Genomic DNA, 16217 nt, shown 5'->3' on the forward strand with positions numbered 1-16217 from the left:
AGCTGGGCATGGTGACTTGAGCCTGTAGTCCCAGCTACTCTGGAGGCTGAGGTGGGAGGATGCCTTGATCCTAGGAAGTCCAGGCTGCAGTCAATGGAGGCTGCGCCACTGCACTCCAGCCTGGGCATCAGAGAGAGACCCTGCCTCAAAAAAATTAAAATAAAATAAAATAAGTTGGTAAGCTGTCCCTGTCCATTATCTCAGTACTGAGGTTGCAGACTTTGCAGACTGTGAAGGAGAAATCTCAATTTATCAGAAATCAAAAACTCACTCAGCGGCTGGGCATGGTCGCTCACGCCTGTAATCCCAGCACTTTGGGAGGCCAAGGTCGGCAGATCACTTAAAGCCAAGAGTTCGAGACCAGCCTGGCCAACATGGTGAAACCCCATCTCTACTAAAAATACAAAAATTAGCCGGGCATGGTGGCATGCGCCTGTGGTCCCAGCTACTAGGGAGGCTGAGGCAGGAGAATCACTTGAACCCGGGAGGCGGAGATTGCAGTGAGCCGAAATCGCACCACTGCATTCCAACCTGGGTGACAGAGCCAGACTCTGTCTCAAAAAAAAACAGAAAAAAAAAAAAAAAAATTAGCCAGGCATAGTGGCGTGTGCCTGTAGTCCCAGCAGAGGCTGGGAGGCTGAGACACGAGAATCACTTGAACCCAGGAGGTAGAGGCTGTAGTGAGCTGAGATCATGCCACTGCACTCCAGCCTGGATGACTGAGCAAGACTCTGACTCAAAAATGAAATAAAATAGGCCGGGTGCGGTGGCTCACGCCTGTAATCTCAGCACTTTGGGAGGCCGAGGTGGGCGGATCACCTGAGGTCAGGAGTTCGAGACCAGCCTGACCCACATGGAGAACCCCATCGCTACTAAAAATACAAAATTAGCCGGGCTTGGTGGCACATGCCTATAATCCCAGCTACTTGGGAAGGCTGTGGCAGGAGAATCGCTTGAACCTGGGAGGTGGAGGTTGCGGTGAGCCATTGCACTCTAGCCTGGGCAACAAGAGCAAAACTCTGTCTCAAAAAATAAAATTAAATAAATACAAAAATTAGCTGGGTGTGGTGGTGCACGACTGTAATCCCAGCTACTTGAGAGGCTGAGGCAGGAGAATTGCTTGAACTTGAGAGGCAGAGGTTGCAGTGAGCCAAGATCGTGCCACTGCACTGCAGCCTGGGCAACAGAGTGAGACCCTGTCTCAACAAACAAACATTAGTGTCACTAAAGTTGATATACAATCCCCTACTGGTAAATTTAACTGGCTTAAAAATTTTTTTTAACAGTAATTTAAAAAAATTTTTTTTGAGACAGGATCTGGCTCTGTCACCCAGGCTGGAATGCAGTAGTGTGATCGTAGCTCATTGCAGCCTCAACCTCCCAGGGTCAAGTGATCCTCCCACCTCAGTCTCCCAAGTAGTTGGGACTACAGGCTTACTCCACCACACCTGGCTAAATTTTTTTTTTGGTAGAGATGGGGTCTCACTATGTTGCCCAGGCTGGTTTTGAACTCCTGGGCTCAAGGATCCTCCCTCCTTAGTCTCCCAAATTTCTGGGATTATAGGCATGAGTGAGCCACTGTGCCTGGCAACATTTTTTTTTAAAGCATGTTACAGGAGACACCTAAGAGACACTGAGGAGTCTTAGGAGATGTCATTTAAGCCTAGTCTCCAGAAGATGAGTTAGCTGAATGGAGAGAAAAAAGAGATCTGCTCAGAGTCCACAGCATGTGCAAAGGTTCTGAAGCAAGAAAGAGTTTGTTGTGTTCAAGGAACTGAAAAAAGCCAGTGTGACAAGGATGTGGGAATGTGTGACAGACAAGGCGGAAAGTGAAGGGAGATGAAACCAGCCACCAAGAATCTTGGATCTTATTCGAAGCAAAGTGGCCAGCCATTGAAAGGGTTTCAGGACAAGCATGACACCATTTACTCTTTAAAAAACCGAGACAGTGGCCAGCGGTGGTGACTCACATCTGTAATCCCAGCATTTTGGGAGGCTAAGCGGGGAGGATCCTTGAGCCTAGGAGTTCAAGATCAGCCTGGGAAACATAGGGAGACTCTATCTCTATAAAAAATACAAGAATTAGCCAGGTGTGGTGATGTGCCTGTAGTCCTAGCTACTCGGGAGGCTAAGGTGAGAGGATTGCTTGAGCCTGAGAGGTTGAGGATGCTGTCGGCTGTAATCAATCCACCGCACTCTAGCCAGGGTGATAGAGTAAGCCCCTGTCAAAAAAAAAAAAAAAAAAAAAAAAAAAAGCGAAGCAGTTAAGAGGTTATTGTGTTTGTCTGAGTAGGAGATGGAGTTGACCTGGCCTAGGTCAATGGAGAGAGGTAGATGGAATTGAGATTTATTTTAGAGAAAAAAATACACAAGTCTCAATGAAGAGCTGGATGTGGAGTCAAGGCTGATTCCTGTGTCTTTGGCACAAGCAACTGGTAGCTGGTTGTTCCCATTTACTGAGATGGAAAAGACTGGGAAGAAAGCAGCTTTAGGGGTACATCAGGAGTCTGTTTTGGATGCATTAACTCTGAAATGTTAGACTATATAGATATATACGGATTTGGAACTCAAAGAAGAGGCCTGGATGGATGGATATAAACTTGGGAGTTATCAGCATATAGATATTTACAGCCATGGAAGTGCGTAAAATAGCTGAGGGCAGGGTAAAGAGGAAGAGGTGCCAAAACGGAGCCTTGAGGACGTCTGATATATATATTTATAATATATATTTATATATACATATATATATATTTTTTTTTTCGAGACAGAGTCTTGATCTGTCATCCAGGCTGGAGTGCAGTGGTGCGATCTTGGCTCACTGCAACCTCTGCCTCCTGGGTTCAAGCAATTCTCGTACCTCAGCCTCCCGAGTAGCTGGGATTACAGGTATATGCCAACACGCCCGGCTAATTTTTGTATTCTTAGTGGAGACAGGTTTCACCATGTTGGCCAGGCTGGTCGTCTCGAACCTTTTTTTTTTTTCTTTTTTTGGGATTACAGGTATATGCCACCACGCCCGGCTAATTTTTGTATTCTTAGTGGAGACAGGTTTCACCATGTTGGCCAGGCTGGTCATCTCGAACCTTTTTTTTTTTCTTTTTTTTTTTTGAGATGGAGTCTCACTTTGTCACCCAGGCTGGAGTGCAGTGGTGCCATCTCGGCTCACTGCAACCTCAGCCTCCCACGTTCAAGCAATTCTCCTGCCTCAGCCTCCTGAGTAGCTGGGATTACAGACGCGCACCATTATGCCTGGCTAATTTTTGTATTTTTAGTAGAGACAGGGTTTCACCATGTTGGTCAGGCTGGTCTCAAACTCCTGACCTCGTGATCTGCCCGCTTTGGCCTCACAAAGTGCTGGGATTACAGGCATGAGCCACCGCACCCGGCCCAGACTTCTGACATTTAAAGACCACAAAGGGAAGAAATTGACAAAGGAGGTTGAGAAGATGCAGTCAGAGAAACGGAAGGGAAACTAAGAGGGAGTATTACAAAAGCAAGAGAAGAGTGTTTAAGAATGATCTATTCGGCCGGGTGCGGTGGCTCACGCCTGTAATCCCAGCACTTTGGGAGGCCGAGGAGGGCAGATCACAAGTTCAGGATATCGAGACCATCCTGGCTAACACAGTGAAACCCCGTCTCTACTAAAAATAAAAAAAATTAGCTGGGCATGCTGGTGGGCGCTTGTAGTCCCAGCTACACGGGAGGCTGAGGCAGGAGAATGGTGTGAGCCCGAGAGTCGGAGCTTGCAGTGAGCCGAGATCACACCACTGCACTCCAGCCTGGGCGACAGAGCGAGACTCTGTCTCAAAAAAAAAAAAAAAAAGAATGATCTATTCAGTGATCTTGAAAGTTCCTGTTAGAGGAGGACAGAAGGGGGAAGTTGATAAATGTGGTGACGTTCGGAAAGTCCTCTGACAGCATTCTCATTGTCACGCTCTACTGCAGTGGTTCAGGAGTGAACACCCACAAAAGACATTGGTGTAGGGGGAGGGATTCAGGTAGGAATCAAGGGTACAGATGACAATCTGTGTTACCAGGCATGGCCTGCAGTTCTCTGACTACAGAGTAGCCTTCTCTGAAGGTGCATTTTTTTTTTTTCTGTGATAAGAGTCTCGGCTGGGCGCGGTGGCTCACGCTTGTAATCCCAGCACTTTGGGAGGCCGAGGCGGGCGGATCACGAGGTCAGGAGATCAAGACCACGGTGAAACCCCGTCTCTACTAAAAAATACAAAAAATTAGCCGGGCGTGGTGGCGGGCGTCTGTAGTCCCAGCTACTCGGAGAGGCTGAGGCAGGAGAATGGCTTGAACCCGGGAGGCGGAGCTTGCAGTGAGCCGAGATTGCGCCATTGCACTCCAGCCTGGGCGACAGAGCTAGACTCCGTCTCAAAAAAAAAAAAAAAAGAGTCTCGCTCTGTCACCCAGGCTGGAGTGCAGTGGTGCGATATTAGCTCATTGCAACCTCTGCCCGATTCTCCTGTCTCAGCCTCCCGAGTAGCTGGGATTACACGCGCATGCCACCACACCCGGCTGATTTTTGCATTTTTAGTAGAGACGGGGTTTCACCATGTTAAACAGGCTGGTCTCAAACTCCTGACCTTAGGTGATCCGCCCGCCTCGGCCTCCCAAAGTGCTGGGATTACAGGCGTGAGTCACTGCGCCTGGCCTGAAGTGCACTTTTGAGTGAGATATGATGACAAAATTTTGGCTCATATTGTTGACAAAAATTTGGCTAATATTGTTTTCAACCATGGAGAGACCCCAATCACCCTGAAGTTTTTTATTTTTTTGAGACGGAGTTTTGCTCTTGTCGCCCAGGCTAGAGTGCAATAGCGTGATCTTGGCTCACTGCAACCTCTCTGCCTCCTGGATTCAAGCAATTCTCCCACCTCAGGCTCCTGAGGAGTTGGGATTACAGGCATGCACCACCATGCCCAGCTAAAGTAGAAATGGGGTTTAGTAGGAATGGAGTTTCACCATGTTGGCCAGGCTGGTCTTGAACTTCTGACCTCAGGCAATCTGCCCACCTCAGCCTCCCAAAGTGCTGGGATTATAGGCATGAGCCACCGCGTCTGGCCCACTCTGAGGTTTTAAAATGCTTCTACTCTTTTTTTTTTTTTCTTGAGACGAAGTCTTGCTCTGTCGCCCAGACTGGAATGCAATGGCGCCATCTTGGCTCACTGCAACTGCGGCCTCCCAGGTTCAAGCAATTCTCCTGCCTCAGCCTCCCAAGTAGCTGAGACTACAGGTGTGTGCCACCACCCCTGGCTAATATTTGTATTTTTTAGTGGAGACAGGGTTTCACCACATTGGCCAGGCTTGTCTTGAACTCCTGACCTCAGGTGATCCACCTGCCTCGGCCTCCCAAAGTGCTGGGATTATAGGTGAGAGCCACTGCGCCCAGACAAAATGCCTCTACTTTTATATTTTTGTCATTTTCCTTTGTTGTCTTAACTCTAACTCACTAGTTGTGTAACTAACGTAAGTTATTTAACCTCTTTGTGCCTCAGTTTCCTCATCTGCAAAATAGGAATAAGAGTAGGACCGATGTGAAGATTAAATAATGCATGTAAAATGCTCAGAACGGTAACTGGTATATGTTGGTTATTATTATTATTTTGTTAATGTACTTTTTCCCTGCTTCCCCTCATACTGGCTATTATTATTAGTCAGCAGCTAAGGTTTGTGTTGTTGACTTCTTTCCTTTTCTCTTAAAGTTCAAAAATGATTATTTCTCTTGTATCTTAAAAAAGAAAGAAAATGGATTTGAAAATTAGATTGGCCATTTACTATCTGTGTGAGGTTACTAACCTCTTTGTGCCTCAATTTCCTCTTCTGTAGAATGGGAATAATAGTAGTATACTGCTTCATAGGGTCATTGTGAGGATTAAGTGAATTACTAAGCATAAAGCAGTTGGTACAGTGACTAGCACATAGTAAGGGCTACCTGTTAGTTATGTCGTTCTCTGCAGCAAATCATTTCTCCCAATATTGTTAACTAACTTTAAAATGCTGAATGTGGATCATTGATAGTGGCAGGAGGCAGACAAATGCCTAGGAAGACAGGGGCAGGTCCCTGGTGAAACCCAACCTTCAAACCAAAGACAGTTTTAAAGCCTGAAAGTCAAGCTATGAGTCCTGGATAAATCCATGGACTGGATTGAGAGCCTCTCTTCCTGTTTGGTATGCTTTCCTCTGATTGATTCCCACCCTTCACCTATTTTACATATACTTACCTTTCCCTAATTGGTTTTTTACACTGTCACGCCCACCTTTGAGTGATGCCTTTGTTTTAGCCTTTTTGCCTACTCACAAACGAATCAGCACACACTCCCCATTCTGAGCCCATAAAAGCCCTGCAACCAGCCATACTGGGAGGGAGACCATCTGACTTTGGGTGGAGGATCACCCTCTCATCTCCTCTCCACTAAGAGCTGTTCTGTCACTCAGTAAAATTCTTCTCCACCCTCCTCACCCTTCCACTGTCAGCATAACCTCATTCTTCCTGGATGCGGGACAAGAACTCAGGAATTGCCAAATGTGGATACGAGCTCTGACACAGGCAGGCTGGGGCATGCCCAGCATAGCTGTGGGATGAGCGCGGATCCTGCAGCCAGCACAGGATCTGGGCCAGTGTGCAAGCCAGGTGCGGCCCAGCTGGCCAAGTGGACAGGGCAACTCCTGTGGCAGGCCTGGGGCCAACTGAGGCCCAGGTGGGGATGACATTGGCCACGGAGGTCCCTGGCTGGCAAAGTGACCAAGAAATATCCTGCATCACTGTCATTTCAGCACTTTGAGAGGCCAAGGTGGGAGGATCACTTGAGCCCAAGAGGTCGAGGCTGCAGTGAGCCATGTTGGGACCACTACATTCTAGCTTGGGCAACAGAACAAGACCCTGTCTCAAAAAAAAAAAAAAAAAAAGTTCAATTTAATAAAATCAGAACTAATAACTGTGTAGAACTTTTTTCATGATAATTATGGCTACAATTCACTTATAATTAATTGTAAGGAGATGATAAGCAAAAACATGATGAATTGGCATCTAAGTACTGAAGGAAGTCAGACAATAATCTCCAAAACAACTTTTGGTGCTACTGTCAGAATATTTTTAAGCACATTGGTGAACATCATCTCTATTTCATAAAACAATCATACAAAATTTTTATTTGTGTTTTTTTTTTGAGACAGGGTCTCACTCTGTCAACCAGGCTGGACTGCAGTGATGCAATCATGGCTCACTGCAGCCTCAACCTCCCACACTCAAGCCATCTTCCCGCCTTGGCCAAGTAGCTAGGATTATAGGCACACACCACCACACCTGGCTGATTTTTGTATTTTTTGAAGGTCCCACTATGTTGCCCAGGCTGGTCTTGAACTCTTGGGCTCAAGCAATCCTCTTGCCTTGACCTCCCAAAGTGCTAGGATTACAGGCATAAGCCACCACACCCAGCCCAAAATTTTCATAGATTGTAAAAATTTAATAAGAGTTGTTTGGTTTTTAAAAATTAATGAATAAATTAAATTTATTCTGTCACCTCCTTAATTTCACAGAGTGAAATTAAATTCACTCTGTCACCCAGGCTGGAGTGCAGTGGCATGATCTTGGCTCACTGCCACCTCCACCTCCTGAGCTCAGGTGATCCTCCAACCTCAGCCTCCTGAGTAGCTGGGACTACAGGTGCACGCCACCACACTCAGCACATATTTCTATTTTTAGTAGAGACAGGTTTTTCCCATGTTGCCCAGGCTGGTCTCGAACTCCTGGGCTCAAGCGATCTGCTGGCCTCAGCCTCCCAAAGTGCTGGGATTACAGGTGTGAGCCATTGGGCCCAGCCAAGAGTTGTTTTAGCAGGCAAAAAAGAAGAAAAAGGAGGAAGAAAACAAAGAAGAAGGAAAAGGACGGGGAGGGAAGGGAAGGAGAGGGGAAAGGAGAAGGGGAGGGAGAGGAAAAGAAAAAGGTCTGTTAGAGTGTAACCTTCAGTGCGAATCATTTCCTTAAGTCTTCTGTGACCTCGTCAGGGGTTCCTTCTCCTGCATTCTGGCCAATGTGTTCTGCCAAATGCCCTGTCTTCAACCAGAACTAACAGTACTAGTTAGGTTTTGTGGATGAACATGGATTTTGGATGAAGACAGGCTTACATTTAATCCTGGCACTGCCATTACTAGCTGGTGACCATGGGCAAATTACTTTAACTTTGTGAATCTGTCTCTTCTTTTTTAATATAGAGATAATATGATACAGTATTGACCTCACATAATGTTAGCATTATGAATAAATGTAGGGGAAGAATCTAGCACAGTGCCTGATGCATGATTAATGGTCCATAAACGTAGTGCCCTTCTTCCTCACCCTTTGACTCCCTATCCCCTTTTCTATCCTGTTAAATAAGTAAGATTTCCTTACTTTTCCTTGAAATTAGAAGAAAATCTCTTTGCATCTACTTAGGTGCCCCATTGACTCCTCCCAAATCCAGAGGTGCCCCTTAAACTGAAGGCACCCCTAGTTCAAGGCAACAAACAAGAGTTGAAGAGGCACCTAAGCCCAAATTCTCAGGTCAGAGTTCTCCAAACACGGGATCCTTAAGCAGCTGCCTTTCATCCCCCTTGGTTCATGAAGATGTACGGAGGGGCCCTGTCGCTGGCAGGATAATTGCTTGAACCCAGGAAGTGGAGGTTGCAGTGAGCTGAGATCGCGCCACTGTACTCCAGCCTGGGTGACAGAGTGAGACCTCAATCTCCATCTAAAAAAAAAAAAGTCTGGGCGCGGTGGCTCACGCCTGTAATCCTAGCACTTTGGAGGCTGAGGTGAGCAGATCATGAGGTCAGGAGTTCGAGACCAGCCTGACCAACATGGTGAAACCCTGTCTCTACTAAAAATATAAAAATTAGCCGGGTGTGGTGGCATGCGCCTGTAATCCCAGCTACTCAGGAGGCTGAGGCAGGAGAATCACGTGAACCTGGGAGGCGGAGGTTGCAGTGAGCTGAGATCATGCCACTGCACTCTAGCCTGAGTGACAGAGCAATACTCCATCTCAAAAAAAAAAATATGTTTGGTCATTAATGTGCTGTCTGCTTGCACGCTGAAGATGAATGAGATGAATCATGAGATATAAATCGCCTTGGTTAAATAAGCCTGCATCCTCTATTGTTGAAGATAGACAGGTGCACAAACAACATCAAGATGTTCTGAGGGTTGAAATAGGAGTATTCCTACATGCTACAATAGCCCAGAGGAAAATGCAATTCATTCTCTCTGTCTGTTTTGTGTTGGAGCAAAAAGTTTATTTTGCCTGTGTGCAGTCCTGATTCCTGGTTATTTGTCTATGAAGCATTCCGGCTCACTTAAAGTGGAGGTCTAGAGGCCAGGCTTTTAAGTCAGGCAGGGTAGGGGTACAGGGAGAAGAGAAAGGAATGCAATCGAACACCATGCAGAAATGCAGTGTATGCTTAGAGTATAGAGGGCAGAGCAAAGAAAGACGAGGCAGAAAGACTAGTTAGGGTGGGATATAGACAGGCTTGAGCACCTCCACCTCACAGAATTTGGACTAAAATTGGGGCAAAAAATAATTTTGTTAAACAAAGGAGATTTTATTTTATTTTTATCATTATTTTGAAACAGGTTATTGCTGTCACCCAGGGTGGAGTGCAGTAGCACAAGGTGCATCCTGGGCTCAAGCCATCCTCCTGTCTCAGCCTCCCCAGTAACTGAGACCGATACAGGAGGTAGAAAGAAATTATTTAGGCAGATAGTGAGGGCAAATGAGTCCTCAGCAGAGCTTCCTTTCTAACAAAAAGCAGCCCAAGAAATTATTTTTCTCCTAACAAAAAGTAGCCTGAAAAATCTAGCTGCAAACATAGGTAAGCAAGCTGGAACACTGCACAGGGGAATGCTGGCAGCTGTGCCAACAGAAAAGGGGTACCTGGGGGCCAGGCATGTCCATCATGGAAGCTTCATCTTCCTTTATTTATTTATTTATTTATTTTTTATTTTATTTATTTTTTTTTTTGAGACGGAGTCTTGCTCTGTTGCCCAGGCTGGAGTGCAGTGGCGCAATCTCGGCTCACTGCAAGCTCCGCCTCCCGGGTTCACGCCATTCTCCTGCCTCAGCCTCTCCGAGTAGCTGGGACTACAGGCGCCCGCCACCACGCCTGGCTAATTTTTTGTATTTTTAGTAGAGACGGGGTTTCACCGTGGTCTCGATCTCCTGACCTCGTGATCCGCCCGCCTCGGCCTCCCAAAGTGCTGGGATTACAAGCGTGAGCCACCACGCCCGGCCCTTTTTGTTAGCATGTGTACAGTAAGAAAGAGTGGGTAACATGGCACAGCTTAGGCTGAAAACCCACCTGCATAATAAAATACTGGGGTGGGGGCTGCCAGAAAATCGTGCCCCATGCAAATGGCACACCTGGTCCTAACCAGTTTTTTGTGCCCTACGTAGATCAGAGACAACTTCCCAACCAGCTCATCTATAAAACCTTCTGCATTTCACCATGTGTCGACAACCCATTTTTCTGGGACCCCTCTCTGTAGCAGAGAGCTGTTCTCTTTCTTTTGCCTATTAAACTTCCCGCTCTTAACCTCACTCTTTGTGTGTCCACGTCCTTGATCTCTGTGGCTGTGAGACAATGAACCTTGGGTTTTACCCTAGACAATGAGGCTGCTTCAAGACTACAGGTGCATGCCACCACAGCCAGCTAATTTTAAAATATTTTTTAGAGACAGAATGTGAACTCAAAATATTTGAGATAGATCTCAATCAATTTAGAAAGTTTAGTTTGCCAAGCTTAAGCACGCACCCATGATACAGCCACATCAGAAGGTCCTGATTACATGTGCCCAAGGTGGTCAGGGTACAGCTTACTTTTATTCATTTTAGGGAGACATGAGACATCAATCAATATGTGTAATATGTACACTGATTCGGTCCCAAAAGATGAGACAATTCAAAGTGGGGAGTGGTGTGGGGAGGCTTTTACGTCATAGGTAGATAAGATACAAAAGGCTGCATTCTTTTGAGTCCTTGATCAGCATTTCACTGACTACACAATTTAGTCTGACTCAGTGAATCTGCATTTTTACATAAACAATAGGGGAGGCCGGGCACAGTGGCTCATGCCTGAAATCCCAGCACTTTGGAGGCCGAGGCGAGCAGATCTCCTGAGGTCAAGAGCTCGAGACCAGCCTGGCCAACAGGGTGATAACCCATCTCTAGTAAAATATAAAAATTAGCTGGGCATAGTGGCGGGCACCTGTAATCCCAGCTACTCGGGAGGCTGAGGTAGGAGAATCACTTGAACCCAGGGGGCAGAGGTTGCAGTGAGCTGAGATCGCGCCATTGCACTCCAGTCTGGGCAACAAGAGCGAAACTCTCTCTCAAAAAAACAAAAACAAACAAAACAAAACAATAGGGCAGAGGAAGCAATCAGAGATGCATTTGTCTCAGGTAAGCAGAGGGATGACTTTCTGTCCTGCATCTGTGAAGATCATCTATCAATTTACATTGCCAGGGTGAAATTCAACAGAACTGTTTTCAGGTAAAGATCTTGAGACCCACAAGGAATTTCCTTGTGGGCAAATTGTGAGGAAGATATGCAGCTTTTTTTTTTTTTTTTAATCTGTGTAGCTATCTTATTGGGGAATAAATTGGAAGGCAGATTTTCCTGACATACTTCCCAGCTTGACTTTTAGTGATTTTAGGGTCTGAGATTCATTTCCCTTTCACAGGGTGTCACTATGGTGCCCAGGCTGGTCTCAAACTACTGGGCTGAAGTGATCCTCCCACCTTGGCCTCCCAAAGTGCTAGGATTACAGGTGTGAGCCACCATGCCCAGCCTATTTCATTATTATTATTATTTTATTTATTTTTGTTTTTGAGACAGAATCTCGTTCTGTTGCCAGGCTGGAGTGCAGTGGCATGATCTCGGCTCACTGCAACCTCTGCCTCCTGAGTTCAAGCGATTCTCCTGCCTCAGCCTCCTGAGTAGCTGGGACTACAGGCATGTGCCACCATGCCCAGCTAATTTTTGTATTTTTAGTAGAGACAGGGTTTCACCATGTTGGCCAGGATGGTCTTGATCTCTTGACCTCGTGATCCGCCCGCCTCTGCCTCCCAAAGTGCTGGGATTACAGGCGTGCGCCCCTGTGCCTGGCCTAGACAGAATCTCTGTCACCCACATAGCTCACTGCTGCCTCAACCTCCGGGGTCAAGTGATCCTTCCATCTCAGACTCCCGAATAGCTGGGACCACAGGTGTGCACCACAACGCCTGGCTAAGCTTTTTATTTTTTGTAGAGATGGGGTCTCACTATGTTGCCTGGGCTGGTCTTCAACTCCTGGGCTCAAGCAATTCTCCCACCTTAGCCTCTCAAAGTACTGGGATTACAGGCATGAGCCACCCTGCCTAGTCTAAATAAATGATATTTTAGGAGAGTGGGAGCATAGAAGCAGGTCCTTTTGTGAAGCATATTAAAAATATATAATAATGTTCACACATGGGTTTCATAACTGCCCAGTGGGCTCCTCTTGCCTGCTGCCTAGATACAGCCCATTTATCAAGACACAGGAATTACAATACAGAGAGCGTTTAATACACAGAGAGCTGGCTAAACTGAAGACTGGAATTTTTTTTTTTTTTTTTTTTTTTTTTTTGAGACAGAGTCTTGCTCTGTCGCCCAGGCTGAAGTGCAGTGGCTCACTGCAACCTCCCACCTCCCGGGTTCAAGCAATTCTCCTGTCTCAGTGTCCCGAGTAGTTGGGATTACAGGTGCATGGCACCATGCCTGGCTAATTTTTTTAATTTTTTTTTTTTGTATTTTTGGTAGAGATGGGGTTTCACCATGTTGGCCAGGCTGGTATCAGACTCCTGACCTCGTGATCCACCCACCTCGGCCTCCCAAAGTGCTGGGATTACAGGCGTGAGCCACTGCGCTGGGCCAGAGTTTTATTATTACTCAAATCAGCCTCCCAGAAAGTTTGGGTGTTTCAAGGATGGTTTCGTCCATGCCCAGCAATGACCAAGGGCAGTTTGGAAGTTAAAGGCAAGATGAAGTTGGTTAGATCAGATCATTAATGAAAGTGATTTAACTAACTGTTAGATCGCTGTTAACAATGTTTGCAAAGGCGGTTTCAATTCATTCCTGAAAGTTCACATTTTGGGAAAAGAAAATTTCCAAAATTTTGCAGAGGGATAGAGGGTTAGTTTCCTTAAAAGATGGGCAACGTGTATTTCCTTTCCCTCTTCAATCACTGTTGCTAGGTTCAAGTAACTCTAAGGTGCCTCCTCCCCACAGTGTGCTGGGGACAGGATCTGCAAATTATCACACCCAGTCTTATCACCAGTCATATAACCTGTAGGCCATTCTCTGACCTCTAAACCTTCCATATCCATTGTTTTGTGGGCTCTCAGCATCACATTCTTTTTCTTAGTCTCTTATTCATTGTATGCCGTCCCACTCCATGCCCCATAAGGGCATAAATATTACTGATCTTTTTAGCCTGGCCAACCTGGGGAAACCCCATCTTTACTAAAAATACAAAAATTAGTCAGGCATAGTGGCAGACGCCTGTAATCCCAGCTACTTGGTAGGCTGAGGCACGAGAATCACTTGAACCCAGGATGCGGAGGTTGCAGTGAGCCAAGATCGTGCCATTGCATTCCAGCCTAGGTGACACAGCGAGACTCCATCTCAGAAAAAAAAAAAAAAAAAAAAGAAAGAAAGAAAAAAAAGAAAAAAAAAGAAACAAAAATATTACCAGTCTTTTGAAAACTTTTTGACATTATTTCAGACATACAGAAAGGTTACAGGAAAGTTCAAAGAATACTTGTATACTCTTCCCCACTTGTTAATATTTTACATTTGCCACTTGTTTTATGTTTTTTTTTAATGTATATACATTGTTATGGACTGAATTGTATCCTCTCCAAAATTCAGTGTTGACACTCTGACCTTGGAATGTGACTGTATTTGGAAATAAGGCCTTTAAAATAATGATTAGGTTAAAATGGGGCTGTTAGGGTGGGCTCTAAATTAATCTGACTGATTTCTTTATAAGAGGAGATTAAGACATTCGGAGAGGCCGGGCATGGTGGCTCATGCCTATAATCCCAGCACTTTGGGAGGCCAAAACAGGTGAATTCCTTGAGCCCAAGAGTTCAAGGCCTACTTGGACAACATGGCAAAGCCCGGTCTCTATTAAAAATATAAAAATTAGGCTGATGTGGTGGCGCATGACTACAGTACCAGCTGCTGGGGAGGCTGAGGTGGAAGGATCACCTGAAACCAGGAGGTTGAGGCTGTAGTGAGCTGAAGGCGCGCCATTGCACTCCAGCCTGGGCGACGAGAGTGAGACCATGTCTCAAAACAACAACAAAAAAAGTAAAATAATAAAAGATATTCAGAGAGAGACGTCAGGGTTGCATGTGCACACAGAAAAGGCCATAACACAGCAAGCATGCAGCCCTCTGCAAGCCAAGGACTGCAAGCCTCAGGAGAAACCAATCCTGCCAACACCTTGACCTTTGCTTCTAGCCCCCAGAACTGTTAGAAAATACATTTCTTTCTTTCTTTTTTTTTTTTTTTTTTAGGTCGAGTCTCACTATTGCCCAGGCTAAAGTGCAGTGATGCAATCTCGGCTCACTGCAACGTCCGCCTCCTGGATTCTAGCAATTGTCCTGCCTCAGTCTCTCAAGTAGCTGGAATTACAGGCATGTGAAACCACACCTGGCTAATTTTTGTATTTTTAGTAGAGACAGGGTTTCACCATGTTGGCCAGGGTGGTCTCGAAATCCTGATCTCAGGTGATCTGCCCGCCTCAGCCTCCCAAAGTGCTGGGATAACAGGCGTGAGCCACTTGCACTCAGCCCATTTCTGTTGTTTAAATGACTCAGTCTGTGTTATTTTGTTATGGCAGCCCTAGCCAACTCATACATACAAAGCATTATTTTTTTTCTGAACTATTCAAAAGTAAGTTGCAGACATGGTCCTTTAGTTCTAGAAGCAAGTGCAATATATTCTCTTACGTTACCGCATGCGATTACCTAACACTGATACAATACTATTAGCTAGTTGCAGACTTTATTCATATTTTGCCAATTGTCCTATAATGTCATCTATAGCAAAAGAGAGAAAAAAAGAAGAAAGAAAGAGAAAAAAAGAAAGACAAAAAGTTTTGGGTCCAGAATCCAATCCAGAATCAAACAGCATTTAGCTGTCATGTCTAGGCTCCTTTAACGGAGAACAGTTTCTCATTCTTTGTCTTTCGTGGCTTTGGAGCTGTCAAGAGTACAAGCAATTTATCTTGTAGAATATCTCTCACTTTGGGCTTGTCTGATATTTCCTTATGAATAGATTAAGATCTGCTAGTGTGTTCCAAAGCTTTAGAACTGTTTTATTTTCTGGACAGTTTTAACATTCTAGGTCTGTGATCTTTCTTCTCAATGTGAAATGAGGAATCTGTAACCGTTTTTAGGAGACTCATTGGTTTAGGAAAATCACCTTATTAAATTTACAGACTTGTTAAGAGCTAAGAAGTGATGTGTCTCCTCAATGGATCCTATCAGAAGGCACATATGTGTGTTCCCTTACTGGGTGGTGCTAACTTTGATCACGTGGTTGAGGCAGTAACTGTCATGTTACCTCACTGTAAATTTACCATTTTCCTTTCCTTCCTGGAGGCTAGAAGTAAAGGTCAAGGTGTTGACAGGATTGGTTTCCCCTGGTTTTTTTGTTTATTTTGTTTTTTGAGACAGAGTCTCTTTGTCGCCCAGGCCGAAGTGCAGTGGCGCAATCTCGGCTCACTGCAACCTCTGCCTCCCAGATTCAAGCGATTCTCATGCCTCAGTGTCCCCAGTAGCTGGGATTACAGCGTCTGCCACGATGCTCAGATAATTTTTTGTGTTTTTAGTAGAGACGGGGGTTTCAACACGTTGGCCAGGCTGGTCTCGAACTCCTGGCCTCAGGTGATCCGTCCGCCTTGGCCTCCCAAAGTGCTGGAGATTACAGGCGTGAGCCACCGCGCCCTGCCCTCCTTAAGTTTCTTTGCGGGAGAGACACTTTGAGACTATGCAAAAAGTTTGCGGGAAAAAATACAGGAAGCCCAGTTGAATCTGAATTCCAGATAAGCCATAAATAAAGTATAAATATGACCTCCCCAAGTGTTTATCTAAAATTCTAATTTGATTGGGCATCTTGTGTTTTTATTTGCTAGATCTGGCAACCCT

The sequence above is a fragment of the Hylobates moloch genome, unplaced genomic scaffold, assembly GCF_009828535.3.
Source record: "Hylobates moloch isolate HMO894 unplaced genomic scaffold, HMol_V3 SCAFFOLD_15, whole genome shotgun sequence".
NCBI classification, from domain to species: Eukaryota; Metazoa; Chordata; class Mammalia; order Primates; family Hylobatidae; genus Hylobates; species Hylobates moloch.